We start from the raw sequence: 23,714 nt of genomic DNA on the forward strand, positions 1-23,714 counted from the left end.
CTTCCATACAGACACGCATCATAACATTCTGGCTGGGGGTTTGCATAGGGGGAGCAGTCTAAGATGGTGTTCAAAGTAAGCTCTCATGCCCATCATATGCCAAATGTCATGGTGGCCTGGACACCCTTCCTGAGAAACAGATAGATAAAACGAGCCTCTAGAGAATACTGCTCTGTTTCTCAAATTAGAGGCCTCCTGCCTGCCAGGGGTAGATTCTTTATGTGCACTGGAGTCATGTAAAAACCCAAACACCTGTGTGCTAGTTACTGGAGGGTTTGCAACAACTCATTTGACCCAGAGAATACCTGTTCTTACTTCAGAGGGGTCAGGAGCCTAACCAGAGGAAGGCAAGAAGTCGACTTCATCCAATATTACACTTCTTTTTCCCCCTTTTAGATTTGGATGGACACATGGGATTTTTCTTGAGTTTCCTGGGGTGCTGAGAATGTAATTCACAGCCACAAAGAGGGCCAGGAGTCTGATTCAGACACAGCTTTTACAAAGCACTTTACCTAAAAGGCACAGATTAGGCCTCTTCATTTCCATTTGAAACTGTCTTCTTGAGGATCCCCAAAGGAGTGCCCCAAGGCAAAGACCTCCCTGACACTCAGGGGAACAGAACAACAGGGAAGAAAGAAGCCTGGAGAAAAACTTTTCTTTAATTGAACACTGTGGCACTGAGAGCTCCTAATCCTGCAACTTGGGTTGCTATCTATCCAAGCAGGGATTCTCCAGAGAGATCCTTACCAGTCATGCTAATTTTGGAGTTTTCTGAGATGCTTGGCATTCCCTTCAGCAATCCAGTCCATGGCCATGTCACAGAGCTTGAAGGTGGTACACATCTTGGACACAAAACCACGAACCCCTTCAGAGACTGGCCAAAATTCAGGAAGAATACAGGAACTTAGGATCATGGTAGGTGTTGCCCATCTGCAAGGCAAGCAGCAGTCCATTCATAAATTGGCCATGAGGAGTCCTGCAAAGATTTCTACTACACAGGACACATTCACATCTGCATTCTTCTCTCCACCCTGTTTAACCACAAACCCAGTGGGATCCACTGACGTAGAAAGACTCACTAGTTAACAGTCCATTTCAAACCAACAACAACAACAACAACAATAACAACAACAAAAGGTTTTTCCTTCATGTTCTCAGAACATGAGACAAAATGACAAATTGAAACACACACCCACTAAGACACACAAAACCACACCTGTATTTGGTCTTCATCTATCCACCCTGTCCTCTGACTGGTGGGTCAAAATATGTTACCCAGCAGTGGCCTGTCTCAGCTCTGGTCTCCCTGGCTATCTCTGTGTAGTTGTCAGGAGCCAGCAATGAGCCAACACTTCTTTCTCAGGAAAGGCCCCTGTTCAGACCATTCAAGGCATTTGGCTATCCACACATCACTAGGTGCCAAGAAAGAAGGACTCTGGCCTTGGTACAGACAAACAAGTGAGCCCATTGGGACTGGAACTGCCTCTGGGTGCCTCGCCTCCTGGATCCCAAGTTCAGAGAGTTCCATCACCAAGGAAGTGAGGTGAGGTCACTTCCTTCAGGGAAGTGAATGAGGTCACTGCCTTGGCAACCACTTTGTCCTAACAGTTGTTTCCATGGGTCCCATGAGATGGAGGCTGCCCCACCTTCCTGGGACATTTTCACAAGACACAAAGGTCTATATACCCTAGGAGCCCGGGATCAGCAATCCACACAGGCCTGATTGTGTCCATCTTCCCTGCCTTGAGAAGACAGAGGCTGACTCAGCCTCATCCCTTCATCCTGACTGGGTAGTTGGCCATGGAGGATGACGTTAGACCTCACAGGTCCTAACTGGCTGCCTACATTTGCTCCAGGTTTCATTTCGGCATCTGCCTTTGAGCTTCTCAGCAGCTGTAGGATTCCCTACATACCCCTATGGCAAGAGCAACTCAGGACCTGCTGTTATGTGAAAATAGATTGAGGGAACAAAGTGTGGTTAAGGGTCATATCATGTTCGATTTGGGATAGGAGTCATGCTGCTGGATGTATACTGGTACTGGGCAACTGGGATATTTTTTAGAATGTAAGGTGAAATGTAAGTATGAAAATAGATAACTAGGTAAGATCTGAAGCACACAAGGGCATTGGGCCCCTGATTTGGATATATACTTTTGAATATTCACTGAAGGCCATTTTGAGTATTCAGAAATGAATATGTATGTCAGGAAAATGAATATTTCTGAGAAATACATGGTGGACATGAAAGAATCAAGGTAGTATAAGTATATGACACATAAAATTCATGTTTGCAAATTATAGTGTGTGTGTATGTATATGTATAAATATATATTAAAATGTAGTAGTACTTATGCCAATCGAAATTCATAAAGGGATATATATCCTTCACATACCCAAAATATTCATTTTCCTCTACATTGTTTCATGTATAAACTTGTTGAAGTATAAAGCTCACCACAGTTTGAATTTTCAGTTACCTCAGTGTACTGGGGGGGCAGTGATCTCTTCATGAAATTCGTATTTTCCAAAATGAGAGTACTCTCAAAATATACCTGTGATGGCAGTAGGAGTATATATATACAAACATATACATTGTGACCCAAGCGACAGAGACAGGGAGTCAGGAGGTTACATATTTGTTCCTTTTGAAAATTCATGGAGAAAAAAAAGGAGAAAAATGTGTGACAGGTTTTATAATATGTATCTCTGATGAAGCAAAAGGCAAGTCCATGTATACACCATGCCTCCTATCAAATGCCTCTACTTCTATTCTTTTAGGATTATTTTTATGGATGTTACAATAAATAGTCAGAGTCTAGTAGGTTATGGGTCAGTGTCAGAGATTCAATGTTTCAAAGGGCAAAAGGGAAAATGAGTCTACTATGTATGCGAACACGTGCCACATAAAAATCTTCCACTGTCATCCACCACCATGCCTTGACATTACTATCACCCCAAATAAGACACAATGAGAGGAGAAGAGGAAAAAACTCTGTGAATACGTATCTGGAATTGGAAATTCTGAGGAGCTCACAAACTTGGGTGTGGCAGAAGAGATCCCAAAAGTAGGGGACAGGGTAAACCTTCCACAAACATGGAACTTTGCTGGCTTAATGACTTCTTGACTATCTGCCTCCGGCATTTGTGCACTAGAAATATAGCTTTGTGCTTTAGCTTCTTTTGTAGTGAGACCATGAAAGCTTGGTCTCAGTCTCTGTGAACAGGAGGACATGGTTTCATATTTTCCAGTACCAACAGGAGGCAGCAGAGCTGAATCCTCTCTTTGTAGCTAACTGTGGCCGTTGGGGTATGAATGTCTCCCTGGGTGGATTGTGAAGCCTTCGGCTCACCCTCCAGTTTTAATGGCATTTCTTGCAGCTTCCCTGGAAAATTGGTGTTTGTTTTTGAAATACATAAAGGTCAACTGGGACACAGTGCTGGAGGGAGCTCTGTCACGTGGGGTGAGTCAGGGTCTGAAGGAAAAAAAAAAACACAAACTGGGCTGCTACCCCATATATCTTACCCACTTGAGCGTAGCAACTTGATTCTGAGCATCGCACCCAATCCTCTCCCCACAACAATGTGCCTTTATATTTTAGGGTCTGCTGGCTACACCTTGTCAGTCACAGGTCATTTGGAAGCCAATGACAGAACCCCAGGGGCCCACCACAGATGGTGGATCACACACCTGCACTCCATTGCTCCCGGCCCAGTTCCCTGCTGGCTCCTACTCACTGGCATCTCTGTTCTTCACCATGGTCATGAATTCCACTCAGTCAAAAACAGCCCTCGCTGGTTCATCATGATGAGCAACAGGAGATCTAAAGGTTCTCCAGGGATTTCTGGTCATGGGATTCTCAAAAACCTCATGGTATTGGCCTAGCCATATTTCAAGAGTGAAGAAGTTGGCACCGTGGGTTTTGATTCACTCAGGAGCCATTAAGTGTTGAGGAATCTCCTTTCAATAAAAGCTCTGGAGATCTCATGCAGGCAAGGCTTTTCAAGGAGTGGCAATAGGTCACAGGAATCCAGGCCCATCAGGGTCTAAAATATGAGGTTCATGTGAGTTTTGGCTCTCAAGTATAGCTTAAAAGGCTTGAACAGCCAAATCATGTGAAATCCTGGCTGAGATTCCCAGTGCTGTGGAGAAAGCAACCCTCGGCCGAGGTCTCAGTTTCCAAAGGCTCCTCGGATGCCTGGCCTTCTCAAATCCCAACACAATTCATGGCAAGTGTTCTCTGAGATCAGTTCCAGAACTCAGTCTCTAATGGCATCACACCAGAGTTCAAGCTGAGGTGGACCCAGTCATCTTTTCCAACCACCACACAAAAGACCACTATTCTAACAAAAACACTCCCACATGGCCCTTCTTCCATACAGACACGCATCATAACATTCTGGCTGGGGGTTTGCATAGGGGGAGCAGTCTAAGATGGTGTTCAAAGTAAGCTCTCATGCCCATCATATGCCAAATGTCATGGTGGCCTGGACACCCTTCCTGAGAAACAGATAGATAAAACGAGCCTCTAGAGAATACTGCTCTGTTTCTCAAATTAGAGGCCTCCTGCCTGCCAGGGGTAGATTCTTTATGTGCACTGGAGTCATGTAAAAACCCAAACACCTGTGTGCTAGTTACTGGAGGGTTTGCAACAACTCATTTGACCCAGAGAATACCTGTTCTTACTTCAGAGGGGTCAGGAGCCTAACCAGAGGAAGGCAAGAAGTCGACTTCATCCAATATTACACTTCTTTTTCCCCCTTTTAGATTTGGATGGACACATGGGATTTTTCTTGAGTTTCCTGGGGTGCTGAGAATGTAATTCACAGCCACAAAGAGGGCCAGGAGTCTGATTCAGACACAGCTTTTACAAAGCACTTTACCTAAAAGGCACAGATTAGGCCTCTTCATTTCCATTTGAAACTGTCTTCTTGAGGATCCCCAAAGGAGTGCCCCAAGGCAAAGACCTCCCTGACACTCAGGGGAACAGAACAACAGGGAAGAAAGAAGCCTGGAGAAAAACTTTTCTTTAATTGAACACTGTGGCACTGAGAGCTCCTAATCCTGCAACTTGGGTTGCTATCTATCCAAGCAGGGATTCTCCAGAGAGATCCTTACCAGTCATGCTAATTTTGGAGTTTTCTGAGATGCTTGGCATTCCCTTCAGCAATCCAGTCCATGGCCATGTCACAGAGCTTGAAGGTGGTACACATCTTGGACACAAAACCACGAACCCCTTCAGAGACTGGCCAAAATTCAGGAAGAATACAGGAACTTAGGATCATGGTAGGTGTTGCCCATCTGCAAGGCAAGCAGCAGTCCATTCATAAATTGGCCATGAGGAGTCCTGCAAAGATTTCTACTACACAGGACACATTCACATCTGCATTCTTCTCTCCACCCTGTTTAACCACAAACCCAGTGGGATCCACTGACGTAGAAAGACTCACTAGTTAACAGTCCATTTCAAACCAACAACAACAACAACAACAATAACAACAACAAAAGGTTTTTCCTTCATGTTCTCAGAACATGAGACAAAATGACAAATTGAAACACACACCCACTAAGACACACAAAACCACACCTGTATTTGGTCTTCATCTATCCACCCTGTCCTCTGACTGGTGGGTCAAAATATGTTACCCAGCAGTGGCCTGTCTCAGCTCTGGTCTCCCTGGCTATCTCTGTGTAGTTGTCAGGAGCCAGCAATGAGCCAACACTTCTTTCTCAGGAAAGGCCCCTGTTCAGACCATTCAAGGCATTTGGCTATCCACACATCACTAGGTGCCAAGAAAGAAGGACTCTGGCCTTGGTACAGACAAACAAGTGAGCCCATTGGGACTGGAACTGCCTCTGGGTGCCTCGCCTCCTGGATCCCAAGTTCAGAGAGTTCCATCACCAAGGAAGTGAGGTGAGGTCACTTCCTTCAGGGAAGTGAATGAGGTCACTGCCTTGGCAACCACTTTGTCCTAACAGTTGTTTCCATGGGTCCCATGAGATGGAGGCTGCCCCACCTTCCTGGGACATTTTCACAAGACACAAAGGTCTATATACCCTAGGAGCCCGGGATCAGCAATCCACACAGGCCTGATTGTGTCCATCTTCCCTGCCTTGAGAAGACAGAGGCTGACTCAGCCTCATCCCTTCATCCTGACTGGGTAGTTGGCCATGGAGGATGACGTTAGACCTCACAGGTCCTAACTGGCTGCCTACATTTGCTCCAGGTTTCATTTCGGCATCTGCCTTTGAGCTTCTCAGCAGCTGTAGGATTCCCTACATACCCCTATGGCAAGAGCAACTCAGGACCTGCTGTTATGTGAAAATAGATTGAGGGAACAAAGTGTGGTTAAGGGTCATATCATGTTCGATTTGGGATAGGAGTCATGCTGCTGGATGTATACTGGTACTGGGCAACTGGGATATTTTTTAGAATGTAAGGTGAAATGTAAGTATGAAAATAGATAACTAGGTAAGATCTGAAGCACACAAGGGCATTGGGCCCCTGATTTGGATATATACTTTTGAATATTCACTGAAGGCCATTTTGAGTATTCAGAAATGAATATGTATGTCAGGAAAATGAATATTTCTGAGAAATACATGGTGGACATGAAAGAATCAAGGTAGTATAAGTATATGACACATAAAATTCATGTTTGCAAATTATAGTGTGTGTGTATGTATATGTATAAATATATATTAAAATGTAGTAGTACTTATGCCAATCGAAATTCATAAAGGGATATATATCCTTCACATACCCAAAATATTCATTTTCCTCTACATTGTTTCATGTATAAACTTGTTGAAGTATAAAGCTCACCACAGTTTGAATTTTCAGTTACCTCAGTGTACTGGGGGGGCAGTGATCTCTTCATGAAATTCGTATTTTCCAAAATGAGAGTACTCTCAAAATATACCTGTGATGGCAGTAGGAGTATATATATACAAACATATACATTGTGACCCAAGCGACAGAGACAGGGAGTCAGGAGGTTACATATTTGTTCCTTTTGAAAATTCATGGAGAAAAAAAAGGAGAAAAATGTGTGACAGGTTTTATAATATGTATCTCTGATGAAGCAAAAGGCAAGTCCATGTATACACCATGCCTCCTATCAAATGCCTCTACTTCTATTCTTTTAGGATTATTTTTATGGATGTTACAATAAATAGTCAGAGTCTAGTAGGTTATGGGTCAGTGTCAGAGATTCAATGTTTCAAAGGGCAAAAGGGAAAATGAGTCTACTATGTATGCGAACACGTGCCACATAAAAATCTTCCACTGTCATCCACCAGCATGCCTTGACATTACTATCACCCCAAATAAGACACAATGAGAGGAGAAGAGGAAAAAAACTCTGTGAATACGTATCTGGAATTGGAAATTCTGAGGAGCTCACAAACTTGGGTGTGGCAGAAGAGATCCCAAAAGTAGGGGACAGGGTAAACCTTCCACAAACATGGAACTTTGCTGGCTTAATGACTTCTTGACTATCTGCCTCCGGCATTTGTGCACTAGAAATATAGCTTTGTGCTTTAGCTTCTTTTGTAGTGAGACCATGAAAGCTTGGTCTCAGTCTCTGTGAACAGGAGGACATGGTTTCATATTTTCCAGTACCAACAGGAGGCAGCAGAGCTGAATCCTCTCTTTGTAGCTAACTGTGGCCGTTGGGGTATGAATGTCTCCCTGGGTGGATTGTGAAGCCTTCGGCTCACCCTCCAGTTTTAATGGCATTTCTTGCAGCTTCCCTGGAAAATTGGTGTTTGTTTTTGAAATACATAAAGGTCAACTGGGACACAGTGCTGGAGGGAGCTCTGTCACGTGGGGTGAGTCAGGGTCTGAAGGAAAAAAAAAAACACGAACTGGGCTGCTACCCCATATATCTTACCCACTTGAGCGTAGCAACTTGATTCTGAGCATCGCACCCAATCCTCTCCCCACAACAACGTGCCTTTATATTTTAGGGTCTGCTGGCTGCACCTTGTCAGTCACAGGTCATTTGGAAGCCAATGACAGAACCCCAGGGGCCCACCACAGATGGTGGATCACACACCTGCACTCCATTGCTCCCGGCCCAGTTCCCTGCTGGCTCCTACTCACTGGCATCTCTGTTCTTCACCATGGTCATGAATTCCACTCAGTCAAAAACAGCCCTCGCTGGTTCATCATGATGAGCAACAGGAGATCTAAAGGTTCTCCAGGGATTTCTGGTCATGGGATTCTCAAAAACCTCATGGTATTGGCCTAGCCATATTTCAAGAGTGAAGAAGTTGGCACCGTGGGTTTTGATTCACTCAGGAGCCATTAAGTGTTGAGGAATCTCCTTTCAATAAAAGCTCTGGAGATCTCATGCAGGCAAGGCTTTTCAAGGAGTGGCAATAGGTCACAGGAATCCAGGCCCATCAGGGTCTAAAATATGAGGTTCATGTGAGTTTTGGCTCTCAAGTATAGCTTAAAAGGCTTGAACAGCCAAATCATGTGAAATCCTGGCTGAGATTCCCAGTGCTGTGGAGAAAGCAACCCTCGGCCGAGGTCTCAGTTTCCAAAGGCTCCTCGGATGCCTGGCCTTCTCAAATCCCAACACAATTCATGGCAAGTGTTCTCTGAGATCAGTTCCAGAACTCAGTCTCTAATGGCATCACACCAGAGTTCAAGCTGAGGTGGACCCAGTCATCTTTTCCAACCACCACACAAAAGACCACTATTCTAACAAAAACACTCCCACATGGCCCTCATCTTCTTCCATACAGACACGCATCATAACATTCTGGCTGGGGGTTTGCATAGGGGGAGCAGTCTAAGATGGTGTTCAAAGTAAGCTCTCATGCCCATCATATGCCAAATGTCATGGTGGCCTGGACACCCTTCCTGAGAAACAGATAGATAAAACGAGCCTCTAGAGAATACTGCTCTGTTTCTCAAATTAGAGGCCTCCTGCCTGCCAGGGGTAGATTCTTTATGTGCACTGGAGTCATGTAAAAACCCAAACACCTGTGTGCTAGTTACTGGAGGGTTTGCAACAACTCATTTGACCCAGAGAATACCTGTTCTTACTTCAGAGGGGTCAGGAGCCTAACCAGAGGAAGGCAAGAAGTCGACTTCATCCAATATTACACTTCTTTTTCCCCCTTTTAGATTTGGATGGACACATGGGATTTTTCTTGAGTTTCCTGGGGTGCTGAGAATGTAATTCACAGCCACAAAGAGGGCCAGGAGTCTGATTCAGACACAGCTTTTACAAAGCACTTTACCTAAAAGGCACAGATTAGGCCTCTTCATTTCCATTTGAAACTGTCTTCTTGAGGATCCCCAAAGGAGTGCCCCAAGGCAAAGACCTCCCTGACACTCAGGGGAACAGAACAACAGGGAAGAAAGAAGCCTGGAGAAAAACTTTTCTTTAATTGAACACTGTGGCACTGAGAGCTCCTAATCCTGCAACTTGGGTTGCTATCTATCCAAGCAGGGATTCTCCAGAGAGATCCTTACCAGTCATGCTAATTTTGGAGTTTTCTGAGATGCTTGGCATTCCCTTCAGCAATCCAGTCCATGGCCATGTCACAGAGCTTGAAGGTGGTACACATCTTGGACACAAAACCACGAACCCCTTCAGAGACTGGCCAAAATTCAGGAAGAATACAGGAACTTAGGATCATGGTAGGTGTTGCCCATCTGCAAGGCAAGCAGCAGTCCATTCATAAATTGGCCATGAGGAGTCCTGCAAAGATTTCTACTACACAGGACACATTCACATCTGCATTCTTCTCTCCACCCTGTTTAACCACAAACCCAGTGGGATCCACTGACGTAGAAAGACTCACTAGTTAACAGTCCATTTCAAACCAACAACAACAACAACAACAATAACAACAACAAAAGGTTTTTCCTTCATGTTCTCAGAACATGAGACAAAATGACAAATTGAAACACACACCCACTAAGACACACAAAACCACACCTGTATTTGGTCTTCATCTATCCACCCTGTCCTCTGACTGGTGGGTCAAAATATGTTACCCAGCAGTGGCCTGTCTCAGCTCTGGTCTCCCTGGCTATCTCTGTGTAGTTGTCAGGAGCCAGCAATGAGCCAACACTTCTTTCTCAGGAAAGGCCCCTGTTCAGACCATTCAAGGCATTTGGCTATCCACACATCACTAGGTGCCAAGAAAGAAGGACTCTGGCCTTGGTACAGACAAACAAGTGAGCCCATTGGGACTGGAACTGCCTCTGGGTGCCTCGCCTCCTGGATCCCAAGTTCAGAGAGTTCCATCACCAAGGAAGTGAGGTGAGGTCACTTCCTTCAGGGAAGTGAATGAGGTCACTGCCTTGGCAACCACTTTGTCCTAACAGTTGTTTCCATGGGTCCCATGAGATGGAGGCTGCCCCACCTTCCTGGGACATTTTCACAAGACACAAAGGTCTATATACCCTAGGAGCCCGGGATCAGCAATCCACACAGGCCTGATTGTGTCCATCTTCCCTGCCTTGAGAAGACAGAGGCTGACTCAGCCTCATCCCTTCATCCTGACTGGGTAGTTGGCCATGGAGGATGACGTTAGACCTCACAGGTCCTAACTGGCTGCCTACATTTGCTCCAGGTTTCATTTCGGCATCTGCCTTTGAGCTTCTCAGCAGCTGTAGGATTCCCTACATACCCCTATGGCAAGAGCAACTCAGGACCTGCTGTTATGTGAAAATAGATTGAGGGAACAAAGTGTGGTTAAGGGTCATATCATGTTCGATTTGGGATAGGAGTCATGCTGCTGGATGTATACTGGTACTGGGCAACTGGGATATTTTTTAGAATGTAAGGTGAAATGTAAGTATGAAAATAGATAACTAGGTAAGATCTGAAGCACACAAGGGCATTGGGCCCCTGATTTGGATATATACTTTTGAATATTCACTGAAGGCCATTTTGAGTATTCAGAAATGAATATGTATGTCAGGAAAATGAATATTTCTGAGAAATACATGGTGGACATGAAAGAATCAAGGTAGTATAAGTATATGACACATAAAATTCATGTTTGCAAATTATAGTGTGTGTGTATGTATATGTATAAATATATATTAAAATGTAGTAGTACTTATGCCAATCGAAATTCATAAAGGGATATATATCCTTCACATACCCAAAATATTCATTTTCCTCTACATTGTTTCATGTATAAACTTGTTGAAGTATAAAGCTCACCACAGTTTGAATTTTCAGTTACCTCAGTGTACTGGGGGGGCAGTGATCTCTTCATGAAATTCGTATTTTCCAAAATGAGAGTACTCTCAAAATATACCTGTGATGGCAGTAGGAGTATATATATACAAACATATACATTGTGACCCAAGCGACAGAGACAGGGAGTCAGGAGGTTACATATTTGTTCCTTTTGAAAATTCATGGAGAAAAAAAAGGAGAAAAATGTGTGACAGGTTTTATAATATGTATCTCTGATGAAGCAAAAGGCAAGTCCATGTATACACCATGCCTCCTATCAAATGCCTCTACTTCTATTCTTTTAGGATTATTTTTATGGATGTTACAATAAATAGTCAGAGTCTAGTAGGTTATGGGTCAGTGTCAGAGATTCAATGTTTCAAAGGGCAAAAGGGAAAATGAGTCTACTATGTATGCGAACACGTGCCACATAAAAATCTTCCACTGTCATCCACCAGCATGCCTTGACATTACTATCACCCCAAATAAGACACAATGAGAGGAGAAGAGGAAAAAAACTCTGTGAATACGTATCTGGAATTGGAAATTCTGAGGAGCTCACAAACTTGGGTGTGGCAGAAGAGATCCCAAAAGTAGGGGACAGGGTAAACCTTCCACAAACATGGAACTTTGCTGGCTTAATGACTTCTTGACTATCTGCCTCCGGCATTTGTGCACTAGAAATATAGCTTTGTGCTTTAGCTTCTTTTGTAGTGAGACCATGAAAGCTTGGTCTCAGTCTCTGTGAACAGGAGGACATGGTTTCATATTTTCCAGTACCAACAGGAGGCAGCAGAGCTGAATCCTCTCTTTGTAGCTAACTGTGGCCGTTGGGGTATGAATGTCTCCCTGGGTGGATTGTGAAGCCTTCGGCTCACCCTCCAGTTTTAATGGCATTTCTTGCAGCTTCCCTGGAAAATTGGTGTTTGTTTTTGAAATACATAAAGGTCAACTGGGACACAGTGCTGGAGGGAGCTCTGTCACGTGGGGTGAGTCAGGGTCTGAAGGAAAAAAAAAAAACACAAACTGGGCTGCTACCCCATATATCTTACCCACTTGAGCGTAGCAACTTGATTCTGAGCATCGCACCCAATCCTCTCCCCACAACAACGTGCCTTTATATTTTAGGGTCTGCTGGCTGCACCTTGTCAGTCACAGGTCATTTGGAAGCCAATGACAGAACCCCAGGGGCCCACCACAGATGGTGGATCACACACCTGCACTCCATTGCTCCCGGCCCAGTTCCCTGCTGGCTCCTACTCACTGGCATCTCTGTTCTTCACCATGGTCATGAATTCCACTCAGTCAAAAACAGCCCTCGCTGGTTCATCATGATGAGCAACAGGAGATCTAAAGGTTCTCCAGGGATTTCTGGTCATGGGATTCTCAAAAACCTCATGGTATTGGCCTAGCCATATTTCAAGAGTGAAGAAGTTGGCACCGTGGGTTTTGATTCACTCAGGAGCCATTAAGTGTTGAGGAATCTCCTTTCAATAAAAGCTCTGGAGATCTCATGCAGGCAAGGCTTTTCAAGGAGTGGCAATAGGTCACAGGAATCCAGGCCCATCAGGGTCTAAAATATGAGGTTCATGTGAGTTTTGGCTCTCAAGTATAGCTTAAAAGGCTTGAACAGCCAAATCATGTGAAATCCTGGCTGAGATTCCCAGTGCTGTGGAGAAAGCAACCCTCGGCCGAGGTCTCAGTTTCCAAAGGCTCCTCGGATGCCTGGCCTTCTCAAATCCCAACACAATTCATGGCAAGTGTTCTCTGAGATCAGTTCCAGAACTCAGTCTCTAATGGCATCACACCAGAGTTCAAGCTGAGGTGGACCCAGTCATCTTTTCCAACCACCACACAAAAGACCACTATTCTAACAAAAACACTCCCACATGGCCCTCATCTTCTTCCATACAGACACGCATCATAACATTCTGGCTGGGGGTTTGCATAGGGGGAGCAGTCTAAGATGGTGTTCAAAGTAAGCTCTCATGCCCATCATATGCCAAATGTCATGGTGGCCTGGACACCCTTCCTGAGAAACAGATAGATAAAACGAGCCTCTAGAGAATACTGCTCTGTTTCTCAAATTAGAGGCCTCCTGCCTGCCAGGGGTAGATTCTTTATGTGCACTGGAGTCATGTAAAAACCCAAACACCTGTGTGCTAGTTACTGGAGGGTTTGCAACAACTCATTTGACCCAGAGAATACCTGTTCTTACTTCAGAGGGGTCAGGAGCCTAACCAGAGGAAGGCAAGAAGTCGACTTCATCCAATATTACACTTCTTTTTCCCCCTTTTAGATTTGGATGGACACATGGGATTTTTCTTGAGTTTCCTGGGGTGCTGAGAATGTAATTCACAGCCACAAAGAGGGCCAGGAGTCTGATTCAGACACAGCTTTTACAAAGCACTTTACCTAAAAGGCACAGATTAGGCCTCTTCATTTCCATTTGAAACTGTCTTCTTGAGGATCCCCAAAGGAGTGCCCCAAGGCAAAGACCTCCCTGACACTCAGGGGAACAGAACAACAGGGAAGAAAGAAGCCTGGAGAAAAACTTTTCTTTAATTGAACACTGTGGCACTGAGAGCTCCTAATCCTGCAACTTGGGTTGCTATCTATCCAAGCAGGGATTCTCCAGAGAGATCCTTACCAGTCATGCTAATTTTGGAGTTTTCTGAGATGCTTGGCATTCCCTTCAGCAATCCAGTCCATGGCCATGTCACAGAGCTTGAAGGTGGTACACATCTTGGACACAAAACCACGAACCCCTTCAGAGACTGGCCAAAATTCAGGAAGAATACAGGAACTTAGGATCATGGTAGGTGTTGCCCATCTGCAAGGCAAGCAGCAGTCCATTCATAAATTGGCCATGAGGAGTCCTGCAAAGATTTCTACTACACAGGACACATTCACATCTGCATTCTTCTCTCCACCCTGTTTAACCACAAACCCAGTGGGATCCACTGACGTAGAAAGACTCACTAGTTAACAGTCCATTTCAAACCAACAACAACAACAACAACAATAACAACAACAAAAGGTTTTTCCTTCATGTTCTCAGAACATGAGACAAAATGACAAATTGAAACACACACCCACTAAGACACACAAAACCACACCTGTATTTGGTCTTCATCTATCCACCCTGTCCTCTGACTGGTGGGTCAAAATATGTTACCCAGCAGTGGCCTGTCTCAGCTCTGGTCTCCCTGGCTATCTCTGTGTAGTTGTCAGGAGCCAGCAATGAGCCAACACTTCTTTCTCAGGAAAGGCCCCTGTTCAGACCATTCAAGGCATTTGGCTATCCACACATCACTAGGTGCCAAGAAAGAAGGACTCTGGCCTTGGTACAGACAAACAAGTGAGCCCATTGGGACTGGAACTGCCTCTGGGTGCCTCGCCTCCTGGATCCCAAGTTCAGAGAGTTCCATCACCAAGGAAGTGAGGTGAGGTCACTTCCTTCAGGGAAGTGAATGAGGTCACTGCCTTGGCAACCACTTTGTCCTAACAGTTGTTTCCATGGGTCCCATGAGATGGAGGCTGCCCCACCTTCCTGGGACATTTTCACAAGACACAAAGGTCTATATACCCTAGGAGCCCGGGATCAGCAATCCACACAGGCCTGATTGTGTCCATCTTCCCTGCCTTGAGAAGACAGAGGCTGACTCAGCCTCATCCCTTCATCCTGACTGGGTAGTTGGCCATGGAGGATGACGTTAGACCTCACAGGTCCTAACTGGCTGCCTACATTTGCTCCAGGTTTCATTTCGGCATCTGCCTTTGAGCTTCTCAGCAGCTGTAGGATTCCCTACATACCCCTATGGCAAGAGCAACTCAGGACCTGCTGTTATGTGAAAATAGATTGAGGGAACAAAGTGTGGTTAAGGGTCATATCATGTTCGATTTGGGATAGGAGTCATGCTGCTGGATGTATACTGGTACTGGGCAACTGGGATATTTTTTAGAATGTAAGGTGAAATGTAAGTATGAAAATAGATAACTAGGTAAGATCTGAAGCACACAAGGGCATTGGGCCCCTGATTTGGATATATACTTTTGAATATTCACTGAAGGCCATTTTGAGTATTCAGAAATGAATATGTATGTCAGGAAAATGAATATTTCTGAGAAATACATGGTGGACATGAAAGAATCAAGGTAGTATAAGTATATGACACATAAAATTCATGTTTGCAAATTATAGTGTGTGTGTATGTATATGTATAAATATATATTAAAATGTAGTAGTACTTATGCCAATCGAAATTCATAAAGGGATATATATCCTTCACATACCCAAAATATTCATTTTCCTCTACATTGTTTCATGTATAAACTTGTTGAAGTATAAAGCTCACCACAGTTTGAATTTTCAGTTACCTCAGTGTACTGGGGGGGCAGTGATCTCTTCATGAAATTCGTATTTTCCAAAATGAGAGTACTCTCAAAATATACCTGTGATGGCAGTAGGAGTATATATATACAAACATATACATTGTGACCCAAGCGACAGAGACAGGGAGTCAGGAGGTTACATATTTGTTCCTTTTGAAAATTCATGGAGAAAAAAAAGGAGAAAAATGTGTGACAGGTTTTATAATATGTATCTCTGATGAAGCAAAAGGCAAGTCCATGTATACACCATGCCTCCTATCAAATGCCTCTACTTCTATTCTTTTAGGATTATTTTTATGGATGTTACAATAAATAGTCAGAGTCTAGTAGGTTATGGGTCAGTGTCAGAGATTCAATGTTTCAAAGGGCAAAAGGGAAAATGAGTCTACTATGTATGCGAACACGTGCCACATAAAAATCTTCCACTGTCATCCACCAGCATGCCTTGACATTACTATCACCCCAAATAAGACACAATGAGAGGAGAAGAGGAAAAAAACTCTGTGAATACGTATCTGGAATTGGAAATTCTGAGGAGCTCACAAACTTGGGTGTGGCAGAAGAGATCCCAAAAGTAGGGGACAGGGTAAACCTTCCACAAACATGGAACTTTGCTGGCTTAATGACTTCTTGACTATCTGCCTCCGGCATTTGTGCACTAGAAATATAGCTTTGTGCTTTAGCTTCTTTTGTAGTGAGACCATGAAAGCTTGGTCTCAGTCTCTGTGAACAGGAGGACATGGTTTCATATTTTCCAGTACCAACAGGAGGCAGCAGAGCTGAATCCTCTCTTTGTAGCTAACTGTGGCCGTTGGGGTATGAATGTCTCCCTGGGTGGATTGTGAAGCCTTCGGCTCACCCTCCAGTTTTAATGGCATTTCTTGCAGCTTCCCTGGAAAATTGGTGTTTGTTTTTGAAATACATAAAGGTCAACTGGGACACAGTGCTGGAGGGAGCTCTGTCACGTGGGGTGAGTCAGGGTCTGAAGGAAAAAAAAAAAACACAAACTGGGCTGCTACCCCATATATCTTACCCACTTGAGCGTAGCAACTTGATTCTGAGCATCGCACCCAATCCTCTCCCCACAACAACGTGCCTTTATATTTTAGGGTCTGCTGGCTGCACCTTGTCAGTCACAGGTCATTTGGAAGCCAATGACAGAACCCCAGGGGCCCACCACAGATGGTGGATCACACACCTGCACTCCATTGCTCCCGGCCCAGTTCCCTGCTGGCTCCTACTCACTGGCATCTCTGTTCTTCACCATGGTCATGAATTCCACTCAGTCAAAAACAGCCCTCGCTGGTTCATCATGATGAGCAACAGGAGATCTAAAGGTTCTCCAGGGATTTCTGGTCATGGGATTCTCAAAAACCTCATGGTATTGGCCTAGCCATATTTCAAGAGTGAAGAAGTTGGCACCGTGGGTTTTGATTCACTCAGGAGCCATTAAGTGTTGAGGAATCTCCTTTCAATAAAAGCTCTGGAGATCTCATGCAGGCAAGGCTTTTCAAGGAGTGGCAATAGGTCACAGGAATCCAGGCCCATCAGGGTCTAAAATATGAGGTTCATGTGAGTTTTGGCTCTCAAGTATAGCTTAAAAGGCTTGAACAGCCAAATCATGTGAAATCCTGGCTGAGATTCCCAGTGCTGTGGAGAAAGCAACCCTCGGCCGAGGTCTCAGTTTCCAAAGGCTCCTCGGATGCCTGGCCTTCTCAAATCCCAACACAATTCATGGCAAGTGTTCTCTGAGATCAGTTCCAGAACTCAGTCTCTAATGGCATCACACCAGAGTTCAAGCTGAGGTGGACCCAGTCATCTTTTCCAACCACCACACAAAAGACCACTATTCTAACAAAAACACTCCCACATGGCCCTCATCTTCTTCCATACAGACACGCATCATAACATTCTGGCTGGGGGTTTGCATAGGGGGAGCAGTCTAAGATGGTGTTCAAAGTAAGCTCTCATGCCCATCATATGCCAAATGTCATGGTGGCCTGGACACCCTTCCTGAGAAACAGATAGATAAAACGAGCCTCTAGAGAATACTGCTCTGTTTCTCAAATTAGAGGCCTCCTGCCTGCCAGGGGTAGATTCTTTATGTGCACTGGAGTCATGTAAAAACCCAAACACCTGTGTGCTAGTTACTGGAGGGTTTGCAACAACTCATTTGACCCAGAGAATACCTGTTCTTACTTCAGAGGGGTCAGGAGCCTAACCAGAGGAAGGCAAGAAGTCGACTTCATCCAATATTACACTTCTTTTTCCCCCTTTTAGATTTGGATGGACACATGGGATTTTTCTTGAGTTTCCTGGGGTGCTGAGAATGTAATTCACAGCCACAAAGAGGGCCAGGAGTCTGATTCAGACACAGCTTTTACAAAGCACTTTACCTAAAAGGCACAGATTAGGCCTCTTCATTTCCATTTGAAACTGTCTTCTTGAGGATCCCCAAAGGAGTGCCCCAAGGCAAAGACCTCCCTGACACTCAGGGGAACAGAACAACAGGGAAGAAAGAAGCCTGGAGAAAAACTTTTCTTTAATTGAACACTGTGGCACTGAGAGCTCCTAATCCTGCAACTTGGGTTGCTATCTATCCAAGCAGGGATTCTCCAGAGAGATCCTTACCAGTCATGCTAATTTTGGAGTTTTCTGAGATGCTTGGCATTCCCTTCAGCAATCCAGTCCATGGCCATGTCACAGAGCTTGAAGGTGGTACACATCTTGGACACAAAACCACGAACCCCTTCAGAGACTGGCCAAAATTCAGGAAGAATACAGGAACTTAGGATCATGGTAGGTGTTGCCCATCTGCAAGGCAAGCAGCAGTCCATTCATAAATTGGCCATGAGGAGTCCTGCAAAGATTTCTACTACACAGGACACATTCACATCTGCATTCTTCTCTCCACCCTGTTTAACCACAAACCCAGTGGGATCCACTGACGTAGAAAGACTCACTAGTTAACAGTCCATTTCAAACCAACAACAACAACAACAACAATAACAACAACAAAAGGTTTTTCCTTCATGTTCTCAGAACATGAGACAAAATGACAAATTGAAACACACACCCACTAAGACACACAAAACCACACCTGTATTTGGTCTTCATCTATCCACCCTGTCCTCTGACTGGTGGGTCAAAATATGTTACCCAGCAGTGGCCTGTCTCAGCTCTGGTCTCCCTGGCTATCTCTGTGTAGTTGTCAGGAGCCAGCAATGAGCCAACACTTCTTTCTCAGGAAAGGCCCCTGTTCAGACCATTCAAGGCATTTGGCTATCCACACATCACTAGGTGCCAAGAAAGAAGGACTCTGGCCTTGGTACAGACAAACAAGTGAGCCCATTGGGACTGGAACTGCCTCTGGGTGCCTCGCCTCCTGGATCCCAAGTTCAGAGAGTTCCATCACCAAGGAAGTGAGGTGAGGTCACTTCCTTCAGGGAAGTGAATGAGGTCACTGCCTTGGCAACCACTTTGTCCTAACAGTTGTTTCCATGGGTCCCATGAGATGGAGGCTGCCCCACCTTCCTGGGACATTTTCACAAGACACAAAGGTCTATATACCCTAGGAGCCCGGGATCAGCAATCCACACAGGCCTGATTGTGTCCATCTTCCCTGCCTTGAGAAGACAGAGGCTGACTCAGCCTCATCCCTTCATCCTGACTGGGTAGTTGGCCATGGAGGATGACGTTAGACCTCACAGGTCCTAACTGGCTGCCTACATTTGCTCCAGGTTTCATTTCGGCATCTGCCTTTGAGCTTCTCAGCAGCTGTAGGATTCCCTACATACCCCTATGGCAAGAGCAACTCAGGACCTGCTGTTATGTGAAAATAGATTGAGGGAACAAAGTGTGGTTAAGGGTCATATCATGTTCGATTTGGGATAGGAGTCATGCTGCTGGATGTATACTGGTACTGGGCAACTGGGATATTTTTCAGAATGTAAGGTGAAATGTAAGTATGAAAATAGAAAACTAGGTAAGATCTGATGCACACAAGGGCGTTGGGCCCCTGATTTGGATATATAGTTTTGAATATTCACTGAAGGTCATTTTGAGTATTCAGAAATGAATATGTATGTCAGGAAAATGAATATTTCTGAGAAATACATGGTGGACATGAAAGAATCAAGGTAGTATAAGTATATGACACATAAAATTCATGTTTGCAAATTATAGTGTGTGTGTATGTATATGTATAAATATATATTAAAATGTAGTAGTACTTATGCCAATCGAAATTCATAAAGGGATATATATCCTTCACATACCCAAAATATTCATTTTCCTCTACATTGTTTCATGTATAAACTTGTTGAAGTATAAAGCTCACCACAGTTTGAATTTTCAGTTACCTCAGTGTATTGGGGGGCAGTGATCTCTTCATGAAATTCGTATTTTCCAAAGTGAGAGTACTCTCAAGAATATACCTGTGATGGCAATAGGAGTATATATATATATATATGTATATATATATACATATATATACAAACATATACATTGTGGCCCAGGCGACAGAGACAGGGAGTCAGGAAGTTACATATTTGTTCCTTTTGAAAATTCATGGAGAAATAAAAGGAGAAAAATGTGTGACAGGTTTTATAATATGTATCTCTGATGAAGCAAAAGGCAAGTCCATGTATACACCATGCCTCCTATCAAATGCCTCTACTTCTATTCTTTTAGGATTATTTTTATGGATGTTACGATAAGTAGTCAGTCTAGTAGGTTATGGGTCAGTGTCAGAGATTCAATGTTTCAAAGGGCAAAAGGGAAAATGAGTCTACTATATATGCGAACACGTGCCACATAAAAATCTTCCACTGTCATCCACCACCATGACTTGACATTACTATCACCCCAAATAAGACACAATGAGAGGAGAAGAAGAAACAACTCTGTGAATACGTATCTGGAATTGGAAATTCTGAGGAGCTCACAAACTTGGGTGTGGCAGAAGAGATCCCAAAAGTAGGGGACAGGGTAAACCTTCCACACACATGGAACTTTGCTGGCTTAATGACTTCTTGACTATCTGCCTCCGGCATTTGTGCACTAGAAATATAGCTTTGTGCTTTAGCTTCTTTTGTAGTGAGACCATGAAAGCTTGGTCTCAGTCTCTGTGAACAGGAGGACATGGTTTCATATTTTCCAGTACCAACAGGAGGCAGCAGAGCTTAATCCTCTCTTTGTAGCTAACTGTGGCCGTTGGGGTATGAATGTCTCCCAGGGTGGATTGTGAAGCCTTCGGCTCACCCTCCAGTTTTAATGGCATTTCTTGCAGCTTCCCTGGAAAATTGGTGTTTGTTTTTGAAATACATAAATGTCAACCGGGACACAGTGCTGGAGGGAGCTCTGTCACGTGGGGTGAGTCAGGTTCTGAAGGAAAAAAACACACAAACTGGGCTGCTACCCCATATATCTTACCCACTTGAGCGTAGCAACTTGATTCTGAGCATCGCACCCAATCCTCTCCCCACAACAACATGCCTTTATATTTTAGGGTCTGCTGGCTGCACCTTGTCAGTCACAGGTCATTTGGAAGCCAATGACAGAACCCCAGGGGCCCACCACAGATGGTGTATCACACACCTGCACTCCATTGCTCCCGGCCCAGTTCCCTGCTGGCTCCTACTCACTGGCATCTCTGTTCTTCACCATGGTCATGAATTCCACTCAGTCAAAAACAGCCCTCGCTGGTTCAGTCATGATGAGCAACAGGAGATCTAAAGGTTCTCCAGGGATTTCTGGTCATGGGATTCTCAAAAACCTCATGGTATTGGCCTAGCCATATTTCAAGAATGAAGAAGTTGGCACTGTGGGTTTTCATTCATTCAGGAGCCATTAAGTGTTGAGGAATCTCCTTTCAATAAAAGCTCTGGAGATCTCATGCAGGCAAGGCTTTTCAAGGAGTGGCAAAAGGTCACAGGAATCCAGGCCCATCGGGGTCTAAAATATGAGGTTCATGTGAGTTTTGGCTCTCAAGTATAGCTTAAAAGGCTAGAGACACTAAAATCAACTCTGACTTAGAAATCTAAATCAAAAGCTTGGAGGGAAATGTTATTTCTAAGTTTTAAGTTTAAGTTTAAAGGCGCCTCAAGGCCATGAAGCTGTCCCAGCTTCCCACCAGCCCAAGGCTGCGGGCGGCATCCTTTTCCAGCCAAGCCCCAGCACCGGGTGGGGCGAGAGGGACCAAGGGAGCCAAGGTGACAGGCATCTAGGACAGGAACAGCTCTTTCCAGCTCGGTTTTTGGTGATTCCATTCCCAGCTCTATATTAAGTCAGCTCCCAAAGCAGAGCAAAAGATCATTTTGGAAAAAAATGGAATAAAATGTTCTAACTCTGCTGGACAGGTGGAAAGAAAAAGAGACGAGTTGCCTGGAAAATGACTCAAAGGCTCAGGAGCCAGCGTCCTCGCTTCTCCTGAGCCCCTCCTTTCTGTCACAGTGTGGGCTGCCCCGAGCAGCGCGCCCTTGAAAACCTGCCCACTTCGCCTTCTCCCCATCCTGGGCTTCACCTGCCATTGCTCTCGAAAGGCATTCGATGATGCTTTACATATCTTAAAAAGAGAAATAAAAACTGTCATCCAGGGCTGGGGCGGGCGCTCAGGGGCAGAGCACTTGCCATGCACGTGTGAGGCCTGGGTTCAACCCTCAGCACCACATAAAAATAAACCAATCAAATAAAGGCATGCTGTCCATCTATAGCTACAAAAAAATTGTCACCCAAACAGAATTTGAAGCTATTCATATCAGGAATGAAAAGGTTGGCAGGTGGACCGTACTACTGATTTCAGCGACTCAGGAGGCTGAGGCAGGAGGACTGCAAGTTGGAGGCCACCCTGGGCAACTTAGTGACACTGGCTCAAAATAAAATAAAAAGGGTTGGTGACGCAGTTGAGTGGTGAAGCTCTGCTAGGCTCAATCTCTGCACCTCAAAAAGAGAAGGAGAAAACAGGAAGTTGAGTGCGGGGCCCTCCGATGTCTTACCTCCTTGAAAGCCAAAGCCCGGGGGGGGGCATCTGTGTGCCCGATTCTTGTTTATGATGAAGCGTCTGCTTCAGACTCGATTGAGTACCTGAGGCCAAGCGCTCCCCTCAGGCCCTCATCAGTCCTCGTCAGTATGGATCAGGGACAAATCGGTGAGGGTGAAGCCGCCCACACCCCATCTCACTAGCAAACGGCCAGGGAGGGTGGGTCCCTACACTCGACGGCCATAGGCCACCACAGGACACCTCTTGGCCACCCTTGCGGACCTGCCGTGTGGCAGATCGACTCTGCGTGGCTGAGCTCTGGCTGCTCTCGCCCCCACCTGCAGCGTCAAGGCCAGTACTCAGGAAAGTGGGAAGGAATGAAGGGCAGCCTTGCTTGAGCGTCTGACCGCCGAGGCCACTGTGGACAGCTGGGATTCGGTCACTGTGGGATCACGTGGGCACAGACCCAGAGCTGACGGCAGGAGCTCAGGGTGCTCCCAGGACAGGTGTGGCGGGTGGCAGTGTCCCCCCCTCTGCCTCCCGTCTTGTCACTCTCATGCCAAACCGTGCCTCCCTCACTTCGAGTGGCAAGAGGGAGCCCAGCAGCTGAGCCCCTCCCCCCTGCCACAGGAGAGCTGGTGTCTCCCCCCATTGCTGCTCCTGGGCGCAGCTATGCCCTCAAGGGCACCCACAGGCCCTCTTGGGGCCTCGAACATTCATTCAACAAACCAGGCTGGCACCTCCAAGGGCTGGGGACACAGCAGGGGATCAAACAGACGAGCCCCTGACAATGGAAGACACCAAGGACACACAATGTCAGGAAGTGGCAGATGCTCAGGAAAGGTAACCCTGACGGAGCAAGGAGAGGGCAGCTGGAGTGGGAAGGAGTGACAAGGTGACATCCACCGGGGCGCGGTGGGATGGAGGTCAACAGCGTGTTGGGGAAAGTGCCTCTGTCTAGGAGGCGCACGGGTCACACGAGTCACAAGAAGGCCCAGCAGGCGAGGGACAGGGAGGGCTGGGGGCTCTGGACTCCATGCCATGGGCCCAGGATTCACAGTGAGGAGTGCCACACAGATTGGTGGCCTTGGGAGGTGGGAGAGGACCGGGTCACCTCCTTATC

At 45.4% G+C, this 23,714-nt stretch overlaps 1 long non-coding RNA gene across 1 annotated transcript in view; it reads right to left on the bottom strand.

Annotated features, from left to right (window-relative positions):
* The window catches only part of LOC308640534, a 39,525-nt gene extending 21,108 nt beyond the window's left edge, over positions 1-18,417 (bottom strand). The window contains exons 1-5 of the long non-coding RNA XR_014020298.1: positions 18,244-18,417; positions 13,868-14,050; positions 9,492-9,674; positions 5,117-5,299; positions 748-930 (exon numbers count right to left, since the gene is read on the bottom strand). This is a non-coding gene — a long non-coding RNA (uncharacterized lncRNA). The remainder of the gene's footprint in view (positions 1-747; positions 931-5,116; positions 5,300-9,491; positions 9,675-13,867; positions 14,051-18,243) is intronic.
* Positions 18,418-23,714: the final 5,297 nt, after the last annotated feature.

Source organism: Spermophilus citellus (assembly GCF_964194105.1).
Source record: "Spermophilus citellus genome assembly, contig: SCAFFOLD_272, whole genome shotgun sequence".
NCBI lineage: Eukaryota > Metazoa > Chordata > Mammalia > Rodentia > Sciuridae > Spermophilus > Spermophilus citellus.